This window comes from Alosa alosa, chromosome 14 (assembly GCF_017589495.1).
Source record: "Alosa alosa isolate M-15738 ecotype Scorff River chromosome 14, AALO_Geno_1.1, whole genome shotgun sequence".
Taxonomy (NCBI): domain Eukaryota; kingdom Metazoa; phylum Chordata; class Actinopteri; order Clupeiformes; family Clupeidae; genus Alosa; species Alosa alosa.
In genome coordinates, this window is record NC_063202.1 from 27160609 (window position 1) to 27176484 (window position 15876).

General features: G+C 45.9%; 1 long non-coding RNA gene across 1 annotated transcript; it reads left to right on the forward strand.

Annotated features, from left to right (window-relative positions):
* The first annotated feature begins 889 nt into the window (after positions 1-889).
* On the forward strand, positions 890-3282 carry LOC125307034. Its single transcript, XR_007195638.1, has 2 exons — positions 890-974; positions 2198-3282. It is a non-coding gene; the product is annotated as an uncharacterized LOC125307034 (long non-coding RNA).
* Positions 3283-15876: the final 12594 nt, after the last annotated feature.

Here is a 15876-nt window from a genome sequence, read left to right on the forward strand (position 1 = left end):
CAGACTGCTTTCAGCTGTGTGTGCGTTTGGGTACGTATACATGTGTGGGAGTGTGCCAAAGCGCCTATGCACGTAATTGTGTGTGTATGCATCTCTCTCTTTCTCTCTCACCCCCCACTCCTCCGCTCTGTGTGTGTGTGTGTGTGTGTGTGTGTGTGTGTGTGTGTGTGTGTGTGTGTGTGTGTGTGTGTGTGTGTGTGTGTGTGTGTGTGTGTGTGTGTGTGTGTGTGTGTTCACGCGTCATCATTGACACATCATTGTGATCTAGGCAGAATACTGAATGCATATACATTCAGTATTAAATATGTTGTGTGTGTAGACAGACAGCTGTTGTTAGAAGAAGCTCTTCATGTTTTTAGACATTCTCTTTGGTACTGGAGTGGAGGCAAGATGACAAAACCAAGGGGGTAGTTTGCCCAGGGCTACAGAGGAGGGCTGGAGCTCTAAACACACAACTGCTGTTTCATTGGTGAGAGAACAATTTGCTACAGAAGTGGATGAAACCGTACACTGAAGTGTGCAAAGTCAAAAGAGGAAAACACAAATACAAAGCCCATTTTCTTCATTTCCCAGAAGGCCATGCATCTGGCCTAGGAATAATACGGCTCCTTGGAGACACGGATATCAATCAGATCGCCTGAAAGGCAGAAGCGAAGGCATTCTCTGATTATTCTGACAAATAGTGAAGCAAAAAAAGCTCGCTGGAAAATATCTAATATTCACCACCTGCATTGTTCCCAGGAGCCGTTATTGGCACACAGGCGTCCCTTTCGATTACATTTATTGATAACTTATTCACGTTTTACCACACACAAAAGTATCGGGGAGAATCATCAGTTCATAATACATTTTCTCTTCTACATTTGTTCTCCTTTCTCTCTCATTCTGCAGTGAAATGAGAGGAAGCATTAACCACCCTTACAGTTTCCCCTATGTGCTGGGCTCCTCCGTCTCTGCGTGCCACTGTACGATTGGTAGGTAGCTAGGTGCCCCCCTCCCCGCACACACACACACACACACACACACACACACCCTGCACGCCCCCACACACTCTCACTCTCACCGCTAACTCCACCCCCACCGCCGCCGCACCCCCACTCACTTCTGACATTGGGATTATCATAAAAGAAGGCTACTGTCAGCGCGCCTGTGATTTACTGACAGCTTGAGCCAATCAATCTCAAAGTTCCGATTAAAAGTACAAGAGTGGAGCTTCATCCCCTCTCTCCCTCCCTCTCTCTCTCCCTCCCTCTCTCTCTCCATCTCCCTCTCTTTCTTCCCCCACCCTTTTTTATTTTAATCTAAGCGAAAATAAAGGGAGGCCTTTAAATTTCATAGCTTCCAGAAAACTCTGGCAAGTATTCATTGTGCTCTACTTTTCCCTTTCAACCTCTCGGCAGGAGGCAGCGCTCATGACATCTTTATATACGATGTTCTCGTTTCAAAATGCCATCGAAGCTTCAGATGAGCGCGGCACTGTGATCTCGGAATACAAAAAAACACTGGCATCAGATTTTTCTTATTGACACACGCTCTGCAGTGGAGTACGCCTGAAAGAGCCAAAGGGCGTAGCATCTCACAGTCAAAGCACTGCTTTCCACTTCCCTCCTTTCCTCTGCACACTGCCAAGGCCTAATTAGGATGGGCTGCCTCTTTTTATTCATTAAATAATGCTCAATGACTATCGGGTGGTGCTATTTCTTTTCTATTTTTTCATCCTCCTCTGCCCCTTCTTTTTATTCCACCTATTTTATGGAGGAGTGCAACAGTGTTACTGGGACAGGGAGAACACTTAATCACCCAGACAAACACACCATTATCTGCGGGATTCATCAGGCTGCAGCCTGCATTAGATATGGTAAACCACTCTCATTACCCTGAAACAGATGCAGCCCAAACACACAGGAGGGATCACCGGTCAGTGAGTAGTGAGGGCTACACTAGCCATTTTAGGAACTTTCACAAGATAAACTCAAAATGGCCTCTCTTTCAAATTATTCAGAGTGACCCCCCACCCACCCCACCACACCCCCCATACTCATCTCGCTGTGTTGTCAGATTGAAGTGACTAAGATTGCCGCCGCAGCCAGGCGGAGTGGCAAGTGCCGTCACGCGTTGGCTAACATTGTGCCGGAGCGATTTGAATGTTTCTGGGGAGGAGATCACAGAGTCATTAACCATTTTCTGTCTTTCTCAGCAGTTAGTGGCCGCGTCGCCGGGCTGCCAGGGCCCCCATGCCGTAATGTATTGTGCTGCAAACAAGAAGGATGACCGGATCCCTGCCTCCGGGTGCCGGGGGAGCCTGCGGTGATGCCGCCGCGCAGGTATATGGATGGCCTGGGGAGGTCTCCATCATTCATAAAACATGCCGTCGCGCCAGGGCCGAATTGATCTTGCAAAAGAAGCAGGGTGGCACGGCGACCACTTCATTAGTCTTCGCGCACCAACAAATCACTGCGGCGCTAGCCTCCGAGGGACCTGCCGCCGCCACACAGCCCACCGCAGTCACCTTAGCCCCATGCCCCCGGGGAAGGGAAAGAAAAGAGAAGGAGGGGAAGAAAGAGGGGAAAGGGGAAGATAGGGGAGGGAGAGGGAGGCCCCGGGTCCAGCAGTGGTCTCCAAACACAACAGCGACATTAGCGAAAGTGTGTTATGGGGACACTGAGCAGGAGACTACAGAGGGAGGAAGGAGGGGGGGGGCAAGTTCAGGTGGTCTGGGTGGGACTGAGGGAGAGTAATGTTGACACGGCAACAGCAGAGAGGAGAAAATAAAGAAAAAAGCTTGTGAAATGCACACAAATCTCAACCATGGTAATTGATAGCCAGTGGTCATTCCGAGCATATGGGACTGAAATCAAGTGCTCTCGCCATAAAACAATGTCAAATATTGATGATATTTCTGTTCCCGGGCTGCTGAATGAATTGCTCCGTTCACTGACTATTTTTGATGAATGATTTTTATTGCCGTTTTTGTTGTTGTTGCCGTGGCTTCAGAAGTCTGAGGCCTTGCTACTTCTGCAAATGTATCCAGGTAACCAAGGAGCCCCACAGACCTGGAGCCTTGAGTTCAGGGCTACAAATCATCTCTGTTTACTGATGCACACGCTTGGAAATGGCCTGTGATAATCACATTTTCCAGGAAGATTAGAATATTATTTTTGCATTGTTTGCTTTTTTATCTTACATGTGTACAAACAAATAACATTTTATACATATTTCAGGAAGTATTCCTGACATTTTTGTACAACTAAAACAATAATAAAATTTAAAATGAAATGCCAATCTGATGGGTCTCATACTAATTAAACATAATGAGCATAGGTTATGAACAATATTTAATTATTCTTATTTAATTATTCAGTGACTTCTGTATTTGTTAATTTGCCACTCACATGCTGTATATGGACTGTTTTGAAATTGTATTTGTAGTGAGGAGTTGTGGGAGGGTATGCTGGTTTGTATATGCTGTGATATAAACCCATTATGAACATTATGACTGACATTGCCAACATACCTCAACCTGATGGTCACATTACCATAATTTCATGCCATGCATATTTGAATACCATTTCACACAGAGAAAATAAATATTTTATTATTATCACAGAAAGAAACTCAAATGGTATCCAGTGTATGATGAATAATTGCTATTTTTTTGGCAAAGTGAATAAACTGAACATCCCACAGTTTCTTCTAAACATTGCACAAGTAGGTTCCAAAGTGCTATTAGAATCTTAAGGCACAGTGGTGCATACATACACAGCCTTATTCAGCTGAGCAACCTGACCTTATCCAGAATTGCAGACATCATAAAAAGCACTTACCCAAGGCGAATTATATTCAACCAGTGGAAATGCTTATGGATATTGTTTACAGTGTTGAGAGTGACAATGAAGAGCTATGATATTGCATCTGACGAGTGAGGCCATAAATGTGACACAGAAAGAAATCATAGGATTCTAAATGTCAAAGTGCTCCCATTCCATGACTTATACATTTGAAAAGAAAATTGAATGTCTTTCTCTTTCGCACTCTCTCTTGCTCACTCCATCTCTCTCATTCTCCCCTATCTTTGTCTGTCTATCTCTCCGTGTCTCTCCAAAACAAACGGTTCTCACATTGTGTTGTCTCTTTAAAGTTGCATGGCTGCCCCCCGCCCCGGACCCCTCCCTCCCCCACTCATCCACAGTCTGTTCCCTCAACTGTCATCCGCAGAGGCCTAAAAGCCTGTCTCACGCGCTGTTCTACATCACAAATGGTTTGTGTGTTTGTCAGTTTGGGCCCACCAAGAAAAAAAAGAGAAGAGTTAAACTGATGCAGTGTGTGTGTGTGTGTGTGTGTGTGTGTCTGACACATGTGGTTGGAGTAGAGGGATGAGCATAGAGTGATAAGACTAGTGTGGGGGGACTTCAGGTGGTGTAAGTGTCAGAGGTGTGGATTGGCCAGGGGTGACCCAGTCAACCATGGGCACACAAACATAAACATGTCCACCCCCACTCTCACCCACCCCCCTTTTCAACCCCCCCACCCTCTCCCCTCCTCCTACCAAACTCCCGTCCAACTTTTGCGATGCGACAAACGCATCTGAAGATTGGCATCAATAATTTATGCCACTCAGACTGGAGTTTGGGGAGGAGGAAGGAGGTGGTGCAGGGAGATGGGGGGGGCCAAGACGGGTGGTGGGGGGCAGTCCCTCCTGGTTAGGCTTATTTGAAGAGTGGGCTCAGCTAAGCGCCAGACAGCGGCGGAACACGGGCCTGGGGAATTCGGCCAGCCGCTCTCCATTACGAGAGGGGCAGCGATTTGTGCTGAATTATATCAAGCCACAGAGATCTGGACCTTTGGGGATGGTGAAATGTCTGATCCCTGAGCAACGCAATACCAGACCCGTTTTTTTTTTTTTTTCTCATTTTCTTTTTGTACTTTTTGTCAACTCTATCTCTTTTCTGCCCCTTTGGTGTAGTTAAGGCAGCTAACAGAGAGCCACTCAACTCCTACTTGAATGGAGGGACATGCAAATGAGTAGAGGAAGAGAGAGGAGGAGAGGAAGAGAGGGTGACCGGAGCAGCTTTCAGAGAAGTACAGTAATTAGCCCAGTGATGGCAGCCGGGACAGTTCATGTGTGTCCTCTGCTCACTACTGCCTGGCAAATAAATACAGATTTAGCTGCTTGTCTTTGAGTTCAAGGCACAGGGATCATTTGAGATGCTCAAACAAATAAATAAATAGCACTCCCTGAAAAACTCGTATTGTATTGCTGACATTGCCACAATTTCATGGAACCCAGTAAATGGCACCCACATAACAGAGCTGGCGCTTAGATGAATGTCAGACCTGTAGTATTCAGAAATCCTATTTCCCTCGGATGCAATTGGCTGGTAAATATCATCCATCCTGAAGAAGCCTGCATAGGGAATAGGCTGATATGTGTACAGTGATGCACTGAAAGACATGTTGCTAGGACACTGGCATGGGGAGCAGGCGTTAGCAGTCTATTTGCGTGGCCTTGTGTTTCCTTGCTTACTCTCTCTCTCTCCCTCTCCCTCCCTCCCTTTCTCTCTCTCCTTTTTTTCTGTGTGTGTGATAAAATGCTGTGACAGCAGAAATGTTTGTGTGACAAGCACTCGGGGGCTGAGTCCATTAGCAGCCTCTTTTGAGTCTCCTTGGCGGGTTATCAGGCCGGTGAGAAGCAGTCAAAACCATGCAGACTAACACCCCCCTCTACACACACACACACACACACACATAAGTACCCACCCACACACACACACACACACACACACACACACACACACACACACACACACACACACACATGAAACCAACCATTCGTACAGGGTGGTTGAAGGGGGAGAATGAGGACACAAAGGAAGAGGGGGGTAGAGCGAGGCAGTGCAGTTATGTTTTCACTGTTGTTTTAGCAAATGCAATGTGACAAAGTGAGGAAGGGGTTCGCTTGGAAGTGTGTTCATCTCGTGTGCAGCGGAATGTGTGTGAGTGTTTGTGTGCATGTGTGTGCATGTGTGTTGTGTGTGCATGTGTGTGTGTGTGTGTGTGTGTGTGTGTGTGTGTGTGTGTGTGTGTGTGTGTGTGTGTGTGTGTGTGTGTGTGTGTGTGTGTGTGTGTGTGTGTGTGTGTGTGTGTGTGTGTGTGTGTGTGTGTGTGTGTGTGTGTGTGTGTGTGTGTGTGTGTGTGTGTGTGTGTGTGTGTGTGTGTGTGTGTGTGTCTAACGAGAGAGGGGGCCGCACCAAGCAGCTTGCAGTCATCAGAGAAACAGACGCGCGTCCATAATTAATGTCCAGCCCTCAGCACGTCGGCGACCTCCCAAGACAGCATGCCTGAGCCCTGGCACGGCCTGTCAATCACACCAGTGACTCACAGCATCCTCCATTTAGAGAGGCCGGGGCCGAGGAGGGGGAGGGAGACAGAGATGGAGGCAGAGGCAGAGGCAGGGTGAGTGGTGTCTGGTAGTCATTCCCTCACACACACATTACTCCGACACTAAACAGACAGAAGTCTGCGGAAGCATGGCTGCACCTGTTTGTCGACCTCTTGGTCATCGTGGAACGGCTGACACTAACGAAGAGATCGCATGAAGGACACAGTCCTTTGTGACTGAGTGCTGACAGGTGTGGTGTATGCACTCCATGTGGTAGCTGGTGGATTCAGACCAGGTCTCATTTTTAATATTGTTATACAGGGAAATGTAGTCACACACAGTTTAAAAAAATATTAAAGGGCACAGATTTATACGATCTTTCCCTTAAGCAATAAACGGCCTCCTGCTTTTGTCTCTGACTTCTAGGAGCATATATGTTTGAATCCACTGTGGTCAGTCAGTACTTGTGACCACGTGTAAAGGTCAGCCCCAGAACCAGTTCTGCAGTTTGTGGTTGTGTTCAGCTGAGAGGAACCATAACAGGCCAGATGTTGCTGCCTCGGCAGTGGCTGAGTAATGAACTGATTAAATACACAACGGTTCTGATGTAAGTCTCTGTGTTGGTGTCACATCTGGAGGGCGAGGTGGAGGCACCACTGGAGCGGAGGAGTTGACTGTGACGCAAGTGTGTGACGTGACTGACGCAAGGGTGTGACGTGACGGAAACCGGGCAGGAAGGAGCACCCGCACGCACGCATGCATGCCCACACGCACGCGCGCACACACACACACACACACACGCACACACACACACACACATACACACACACCCACAGACATGCACACACACCCACACACATACACACACACACATAGACACACCCACACATATACACACACAGACACACAAACACACACACACACAGACACGCACGCACTCTCCCTGTCAGGTTCTCCTCCAAATGGGGCCAAAGCATCTTTAACTAATAAAAGGTCCGAGCGGCTGTTGATTGAAGGCAGAGTCATGCTTTGGTGAAGCTCAGCGGCCTAATCTGATTGTTCCCCTCTTTTCTGGGGGTTAATCAAGTGGCACCGCTCCACATGCTGCAGAGATGTGGTTAAGGCCAGGGAGGGAGCGCAGAGACTGGAGCACTCATGCCCCCATGTCTCTATGTCTCTATGCCATGACAACGTCCAACAGAGAACAAGCTCAAAGAGTCCTGAAAAGTCATCTCTAAAATGTCTTTTTCTTCCTCAGGGCACTTATTTTTATGGTTTAAAGAGGCAAATCATGTTGATTGACAGCATCTTTTTGAAATACGTTAGACTCGTGATTATGGTGAATATTTGATTTGTGTCCTAATAAAACATATATCAATGTTTAAGAGATGGATTGCTATCCATCATCCTCATAATATTCGAATAGGAAGCATTTTTACCATTTCTTCCGCACTTTTTTAATTTGGTTATCCAGTATGAAATGGGAGTCCTCGGAGGAGACGAGGCAGGGAGGGTTTTGTGAGAGCAGACAGAGCCCAGGATGAATGCTTAAATGTGAAACCTTCAGTGAAGCGGTGATTATGTGGGCTTTTCACCTCCTCACTCTCGTTCCAGACCACGCCATGGCAGCCAAAAAAAGAGGGGGGCTCTGGGAGAACATGGAAGTGCAAGAGTGTGAGTGCTTACTTTACAAATGACTGAATGAGAGGGAGACGCAGAGAGAGAGGAAATGGTAGGAGAAATAATAAAATAAAGGGAGTCACATTTATTTTCCTCCTTTGTCCTTATCAGTCGGCCCACTCTCTCTCTCTCCCTCTCCCCCTCTCGCTCTCTCGCTCCCTCGCTCTCTCTGTGTCCCTTGCTCCCCCTCTCTCTCTGCTTCACTGGACTAATTGAGTATCTAAACAAACTAATTAATCACTTGCGTCCATGGAAGACGGACAGGTCTGGAGAGGTGATGTTCATCAAACTCCCCCCAATTTGTTTTTTTAATCCCTGCAGCAATTTATTTGCTGAATATGCACATTTCTCCCCCTGAAATCTCTTTGCCATGGCCAAGGTTAAGCGTACACATTCTCATTCACTATTTATGATTTTGCATGGCAGATAAGTTTTTTTTTCTTTCCTTCTCTCTCTCTCTCGAAGTCAGAGTATCCCAGTGTATTAATCAAAAATAATGAATAAAATGATCCATCTGACAAAGCTCATAGCCTCACAGGTTTCAGGAGAATAGCCCACCAACTTTATTAATCAACACAACCTGATTAATTGTTACAAAGTGTCATCCATAAATTTCCCTTTCATTTTAATAGTACTTTGCCCAACACTAACAATATCCCCTGTGACTTCAGATTTATCGAGGCCTTGGCCATCCAAGAATGGGGAGGGGGTGACAATTGGGGGACTGTGGGCACATATATATATATACTGTATATATATTTTTTTTTTTTCAGGGAGGGGAGGGTTTTAGGAGAGGACCAAGCATCACTTTAGTTGACCAATTTAGGGAGTGCATTCGAAAGGCTTACCTTAAGCTGCCCACGAGGACCTCTTTGAACAGCTGTAATGGCTGCCAGGGCATTCTGTGCCATTTCCCCTCTCCCTCAGCCTCTGTCTTGCCACCCCCAGCCCCCACCCTTTTTGGTCCTCTACCCTCTCCGTAGGATAAGGTGAGGCACCGGAGTAAACCATTAAGTGTGACAGTTTCACTTTTCTCCCTCTAATTACTTGTTCCTGCCTATGTGGCATTTCTTAGAAAAATTTGTTGAATAATGACCGGCATTAAAATGGAGGCTCTTAAGAATTTATATGCACTGCTTAATTTATCATGTACTTTCTTTATCTCTTGGCTGGATTTATATCCAAAGTGTCGCAGGCCCCCCCTGCCTTTTGACAGCACCGTCATTTTCTTAAGGGCACAGCATGTATATGGGTGACAAATTCCCCCCGACACACGGCGCTCCATCAAAGCGGGCTTGTGCACTGCAGATGGGGGATGGCTCAGTGTGGACACTGTTTGTTTGCCTGCTAGTGACTCAGTCCGCACAAACAAAGCAATTAGCTCCAATTCTTTGTTTAAAATAAAGAATGTTTCATTCACAAGAAAAAACTGAAAGGCTTTTTTTTTCATTCACTCTATCAAGCATCAATATCCTGTACGTCTTTGGATGCTTTTTGACAAGGTGTCAACATAAACTAGGATTTTAGTGATAGACAACGAGAGCTGGTTTTATCCCTTTTTGCGCAGTCTATGTTATTGGGGGCAATTAAATTCTTTAGTCTTGCAGATTGGCCCCACACACCCCTTGAATCTGCATATTCAATATCTCTGGAGGGGCAGGAGGACTGAGGTTGGCTTTCCAGACGCTCTGTCTGAGTTTTGATTAATGTCAATAAGAACGCAGCCAGTCCCAGGTGAGCCCATGCCCTGTGCAGCCAAGTCTGCCGTCGTAATGGCTCCACGGCGGAATACATGCTGAGATACAAATTTAAGTACACCACGACAATAAGAGTGCTGCTAGTGTGTTTTAGTATTGTGTGCTTAACATTGGAAGAGTGGAAATATGGGCAAATGTGTGTGTGTGTGTGTGTGTGTGTGTGTGTGTGTGTGTGTGTGTGTCTGTGTGTGCATGTGTGCTTGTTGACATGTGTGTGTATCTGTGTGTGTATCTTTGTGTGCGTGCACGTGTGTGTACATGTGTATGTGTGCGTGTCCAAGTCTTCAGCGGTGTGCCCTCTCTCTCTATGCCTTATTAAAATATGCACACTTTTTAGACTCGCATTAGAATGATTTATGTAACATATCAGTGTGAGCGTTCTAAGAGCCACCTACAGCCGCTCCTTTATTGCTGTTGTTTTTTTCATATTTTCCTCTCGGTAATTTACTGCACGCTCTCCAGAGCACACTGTTTTTTTTTTTTGCGCATCTGCCTCTTTCAAGGGCATTGGAGTGGGCACCCTCTTTTTGCACCAATTTAATATCTACCACACCAAAGAAAAGAAAGGGGGCGAACTTAAATATAAAAAAGTGTCCTCTCTCAAACTCAAAGTAGGGTCTGAATAAAGTGGAGGGCAGCTGTCGAATGTGGATAGGGCTGGGAAAGCATCACAGACAGCTCTCTCAACTTTGGCATTGATAATGACCTAAATTGAGCCCCGGCGCTGTGTGACGTCCCGCTAAAGCAACACCGCTTCCTCTGATCTCCGCGTTAGAGGACCCTGGGCGATCCTGGGCTAGCGGAATCCGGCTGCCCTCCCTCTCCACCTCCTCTTATCCAGTATAAACATAACATTTCCAGTCAGCGCAAATACACTCACGCTATCTCCCTGGCCCCTATCCACCCAAGTATGACAACAATGAATACATTAGCTTGGTTTCCAAGTTAAACACTTAGATGTGTGACCTAATGAAATTACAGGTTCCCCCTGTCTGGCCTGCCTTGCCTTAGCCCTGAGAGTATTGCTATGCTAATCAGATGCAAATACACGGAAACCATGGCAGACATTTAACCCCAAGTACAGCAACGCCGGCGAATTAAAAAGAACTCCCTTTTCCCTTCTTGTTGCCTGTTAACAGGGGACTTTTGAAAACATGCTGCCGCGAAGGTGACACTGAAAGCATTATTTTTTTCCCACCAGCGTCTGTGTCTGCTGTGGATGTGCGGCTGTTCTAACCTTCGGCCTGCCTCCCACTCTTCTCCCATGGCGGCTAGGTCATGGCGAGTGGGTGTATCAGTTATGGACTTCACAAGCGAACACCCTCAGAATAGTTGTGCACAACACACACACATAAATCACAGATATACAGTACATCCAAAGAACAGAACTGACCATAGCCACATCACAGGTCACACAATATTTACTATCTGTGTAGGTCATTCTTCTGCATACTGCTCATGTGTTTTAATGCTGATGATGACCACACTGAGTTAAGCTGATAAAATAACAGTACCATGTCAGACAACCCCTTAAGGCAACTAGGTGTTCATATATTTCTGCAGAGCTAACTCTCTCATTCTCCTTTTTTATCTTGCTCTAATAGTCACTGAATCTTCCCAGAATGCTATGTAGTGAGTATTTGACCATGTTTCCATTGCAAAGCAATTTAGTGTCTACAAGAGGCATTGATATCCCTGAGTGCCACCTCTCAAGTTCTTTTATGGCCCGACATTCTCTGGTAATTGAGTCCAAGGCTCTCACAGCTTGTTAGTGTGCACCTTCTAATGTTGACTTGGAGAGACCAAGCAAATAGATAAAAGTTGTCACTTTTGCCGATGGGCTAATGCTTAACAAACAATAGCAATCACTACAGACAAATTGTTTTACTGGTTGTATTGCTTTACATTCAAGACATCTTCAAACACACACACACACACCTAGAAACATGTGTATGCGTACGCACACACACACGCACACGCAAAAAACAATGGCAGCATCTTCTTCACTAGGCCCCGTCCAGTGCTGTTATTTTTCAATCAGACGTGACAAGTGTTGATCGTGAAGCGCTGACTCCATGCAAGAAGGAGCCACAGGGCTTTCATTCATAACAGCAGGCAGGAGTCAGGAGCATCTAACAGGGATGGCCCGCACAGCTGTAGGGTATGTCTGCATAGATAAACACACACACACACACACACACAGACACACATACACATACACACTGCCTCCCAGTCTCAACATGCCCTGTTGATGACTATCAGTCAGGCTGAGAGGGGCGAAAGAGCCAGATGTATGACATTTGTTCATTATCATTGTGAATAGATTTGTGCCGCCTCACCACAATGCCTGCAATTCGGAGCTCGATGAATATCAAGCAGGCTTTTTTGTCCTAGGGGCCAAATTTGGGAAATAGCATCCCTCTTCCCTACACCCTGACTCCCCCCACACCCTGCTCCTCTCCCTCTGGAGAAAATGGCAACACCTGAACTAGCTATCAGTCAGTCTATGGTGTCTGACTTTACATGTCTGAGTGTGATGGGTGCCTGTGTGTGTGTGTGTGTAGTGGGGGATGGGGTAAGAGGATAGAATGTGAAACATACATGAAATACAATTATTTAAAGGACAACTGTGGCCTAAAAAGTTGCAGTTTTGAGTGGAAAATGCAATGGCATATGGCATCTTTAAAATCATGCCCCCAGAGTGTAGCACTGTAGCTGCCTGGCTCCTATAGCTGTTGGCTGTAGCAACTCAAGCTAAGTAGCACAATTTTTCTTCATTTTATTTCGTATCGACAGTACTAGTGACTCGAGAAATGGGGGTCTATGTGAAACATTTTTTTTATATCCTTTCTTTTCGCTTACAAATATGTACCCCCAAAGGCTATGCTATGCTGCTTAGTTATATTCCCGTCTTACACAAAACTATTCTGATTAATTTAATTTTGTACACTCACTACCATGCAAAAATCGACCTTAGGTTGCCCTTAATGCAAGTTGCCCTTTAATCCTGCACCCATTTTGATTATGATTATACAGTATACATGAATAGTAAGTTGTGTGTATGTGTATATGTGTATATGTGTATGTGTATGTGTATGTGTTTATCTGTGTATGCATATGTGTATGTGTTCAAATTGTTTTGGGAACTGTCCAGACAAGACCTGAAGCACCATCGTGACATGACTGTCTGTTAAGTTAATGGTCTTCGGATCAGTGGAGTCGGTGAAGCCAATGGACAGGATGATATCATCTGGACAAGGCCAAACAAGGAGCGTGAGCAGGATGGCCGTGTTGCTGATTAGTCATCAGACGGACTTTGTTTTGCGCGAGTCAGTCAGGCTCGCACCTGTGTGTGGGGCGCCATGACGACGTCGTCTCCTGATTGGAATTGGATTTCCTGACTGCTCTCAAAACACAGAGCAGCGTTGGGAGATGTTCCATCCGTCAATGTGGAATCACTTTACATGAGGAAAGTTTTTTAGTGTGAAGAATTAAAAACTCTCTCTGTTTCTCTCTTTCATCAACAAGTTGGATTTCAGACACATGTAGACACGAACGCACACACACAATCTGCCAAAAGCCAGGCACAGTTTAGAAGAGTGTGATGTTTTAGGTCTCGTGCATGAGGTCGGGCAGACTAGGAACTGTCCATCCAGTATGATCGTGTGCAGCTGACCAGAAAGTCCTGTAATTACAAAGCTCTCTTTGGCCTGTCCACCCAGCTACAGCTAACTTTGGATGGGAGGAATCATTGTCCATTTAGCACAGTCGGCCCTTGCGGGGAATATCATCAAACGACAGAACGAGGTAATCCAAGAACAAAGCGTGCGCGTGTGTGTGTGAGGGGTAAGGAAGGCTAAGCTAATTGTGCGCGAGCTATGAGGGATAACGAGGAGGCCATGAGTGTTACCTTCATTACTCTTCCGCTGGCGTCCCCACCCTCTCGCCTCTTATTTATTCCGAATTATTCGGAGAGATCATGTTCGATACAGCTCAGCTGGGCAGTCCGGCGCCCCTGTTCAGGGCAGGTTTTCGGAGAGAAGATAATTTATTAAAATTACTTTTTACTCATTTTGTTTAATGCATGCACTTTAACAATTAATAACCCAAGCGCGGGAGATTTTCACTAAAGGCCATTAATTTGTATAAAGCTGCCGTCTCTGACAGAGGAGATTTTTTAAACTGATCAGGAGAAAGTGAAATTATTCTCTCGCCTCAGGTGAAATATTACTTTCTTCAGGAATTCTTCTGGTCTCTCGGACGGCGCTTTATGACCTTGTCATTGATCAGCACACAGGGAAGGTTTCTGCTCACACCTGCTTCGAGCAAGGGGTTGTTCTTTTTTTCTCTTTTGTTTATTTTTTTCCTCCAATCTCTCCCATGCTATCAGAGAGTTGAGGGTTGAATATGTGAAAACTCAAGGCCTTTATGAAAACAGGGCTGCTTTGTATCCATATCACTGGATCATCCTCCTGGCCAGCCAGTCTCCAGAGGGAGTGTGTCTGTGTGTGTGTGAGAGAGAGAGAGAGAGAGAGGTAGCGCATGGGTTACACTGGAGCTTTCTTTGTGGTGCCTGTGAAAGTGAGCCTGTAGGTGAATATTAGTGTGTGTGTGTGTGTGTGTGTGTGTGTGTTTGTTTACCCTGATTATTATTTTTGTCCAAAACACCCATTACGTGGAGACTCATAACACCTCCTAATGGTACATGTCACTCTTTGGTCCTACCGGTCTGGCCCAGTTTAAATAATTCAGGCCAACAACACAACGTGCCTTTTCTTTCTTAACAGCCCAGTCTGGCCGTGGCACATGGGGACCTTCACAGGAGTCCTCCACCTTCCCAGCCCTCCCTCCTTTGATCAGGCCTGATATTTTCTGAGAGAGTTGAGGTTGTGTTTATTTTCAAACACCTCGCTGGGCACAAACCTGCCCGCTCCCCATGTCTCAAGACGAGACGCCGCTCACAGCTGTTTATTTAAAGGCTGGAAACACGTTATACTTCATCTTCAGGGTGGGGGTCCACACTGAAATCGCTCTGGACTGGGTGTCCAGGGGCCTCACTCAGGCACAGGGTGCTGTTGTTCCGTGACACAAGAGTGAAATTGATCCGGCCGGTCTTTAAAAAGCCTAATCTAGTGAAATGATGTGAGTTAGCTCTATTCCCTCATCTCTGTGCACTCAGGCTGTTTATTTGAACGTATGTTTGGTGGAAACACAGATATCCATCAAAGAATAATATATGAAGTCCTCTCCTAGCTGTAATTATAAGAGGCACTGGACTCTGCATTAACGTGTCCTCTCCAAACGCATTCGTCAAAATGAGTTTCTCTTTTTTCCCGCTTGCTCGCCTTCCTTCTCTCTTTTTTTCTCTCTCCCATCCCTCTCTCTCTCTCTCCCTCTCTCTTTCTCCGGTGGTACTTTTAAGTTCAGAGACTGAGAGCATGTCTTCATTAGTTGCATTAACATTCACAGGCTGTAGTAAATTCTGACAGTGAAAAGGTCCCCGTAACCTTTAGTTGTGCAGAAATTTACTTCCCAAGAAAATTACAGCTGGCACTGTCTTAATTAATGCTCGCTTTCTTTTCTGAAAACCCAGGGCTTGTCAGGAGAAGAGAGAGAGAGAGAGAGGGAGAGGGGGGAAAGGGAAAAAGGGAAAAAGGAAGGGAAAGGATGGAGGAATGGTAGAAAAAGATGACAAACTGGGGTCTGGAAATGGCCGGATGTGAGGAGAGGAGTCTTGAGATTGCGGAGGTTAATAATAACAGTGTAACGCAGCCAGATTTCACAATATTATCCTTGTGGCTGCAGGGTGGAGGGGTTCGGGGGGGTTAAGCATGGTTAAAAGAAGATTCTGATCTATCTCTTCTTTCCTTCTATCCTTTATTTTCTCTCTCCCCCTCTTTTTTGTTTCCCTAAAGTGATATAAAAACTAGAGCTGGTGCAAGAACTAATACATATTTTATCTGCCGTTATCTGTAGCAAACACATTGTGTCCTGTAACCCAAATCCATCTTCAGATGGAGTGAGGGCACCATCTCGCCACTGATTAGGTCACAAACAAAT